Source organism: Rutidosis leptorrhynchoides, chromosome 11 (genome assembly GCF_046630445.1).
Source record: "Rutidosis leptorrhynchoides isolate AG116_Rl617_1_P2 chromosome 11, CSIRO_AGI_Rlap_v1, whole genome shotgun sequence".
Taxonomy (NCBI): Eukaryota; Viridiplantae; Streptophyta; class Magnoliopsida; order Asterales; family Asteraceae; genus Rutidosis; species Rutidosis leptorrhynchoides.
In genome coordinates, this window is record NC_092343.1 from 354,457,125 (window position 1) to 354,458,766 (window position 1,642).

Below are 1,642 nucleotides of genomic sequence, written 5' to 3' on the forward strand. Positions count from 1 at the left end.
TGTATCCCTAATATATATGCATGAAAAGACAAAATGTTAATTAAAAAGTAAGAGGTAAAACTGTAAAGTTAACGAAAAATACAACGTAATAATGTTTATTAAAATGTGTATATTTTTTTTGATGACAATAACTTTTAAGATGGATGGAGTGATATTTATGTTATATTCTTATCTATTATGAAAATATTATACTTCAATTATTTTTATTAAATTTTAAATATATTTGATAATTTTTTCTTATATTTAATGTAAATTTGATAGAAGCTATTTTAAGAAAAATAACTCAAAAAAATTATTCAAGAGTATTTAGTAGTTCTTTTTTTTATATAATAGAATAATTATTTTGAGACAAATATATATATATATATATATATATATATATATATATATATATATAATATAAATTATAAATAATAATAATAATAATAATAATAATAATAATAATAATAATAATAATAATAATAATAATAATAATAATAATAATAATAATAATAATAAGGTGAATTATTTTTTTTAGAGAGAAAGAAGTAGGGGTATTCACGGTTCGGTTTGGTCCGGTTTTGACTAAATCTCAAACCAAACCGGCATCGACGGTTTCAAAATATATGAAACCAAACCAGACAAAGAAAGTTGTCTGACTGGCCGGTTTGGTCCGGTTTGACTGGTTTTACGGTTTTCAGTTCTTTTATCTTTCTTTTATTTAATTAAAACAATAATATTAAATAAATTAAATAAGTTTGATAAAGGAGTAACCCTCAAAGTCCTGGACATTTTTTGTGATTGAGACACTATTGTTATTGCACGTTAATAAGATTGCAACATCAAATTCCATAGCTTCACATTAAGGGAGCAAATGTATTATCAACAAAATACAAGTTTCAAGCAAAACCATTTTTGAAGTTGTTACACCTATAACATAAGGAAGGTAAACTGATCATGCATATATTTTCCATAGGGTCAATATGCCTGTTCAACATGTTTAAGGGGGGTTTAAGGATCTTAGAACTTAGCTCTTCGGTCCGGCTACCGTGAATAACCCTGGCCAACATGATGATGTCGGCGGGGTGGCTAAGTGGTTAAGTCCACATTCGATAACGTTCGTTGATCAGAATGCCCCAGATAAGGTTGTAGGTGCCAGTTTATTAAGAACTAACATGTAAACCTCAGAAGTTGAGAGTCGATGATCGTTACTACATGTTGTAGGCTGTGTTGTAGGCTGTTGTGACGATCGCTCCAAATCCATATGGACGAACACGTCATTCATCGATTTCATTGCGAGGTATTTGACCTCTATATGATACGTTTTGTAAACATTGCATTCTTTTGAAAAGGCACACCATAAATGAATATTTAAATCAAAGGTTTTCGACATATGATGATTTCTTCATATAGACAATCACCATAAATAATAGTTTACAACAGTACTTCTGTTGACAATGCAGTCAAAATAAGATACTTGGTGATGATTTGGTGAATGCAACGTTTCCTTGGAAAAATATGCCATGTAAGACTCCATGCACATAGCTTGTATAACATATAAGCAAACAGCGGAAGACTTCTAGGGAACCTGAGAATAAACATGCTAACAAGTGTCAACACAAAGGTTGGTGAGTTCATAGTTTTAATGTATCATATAATCTGT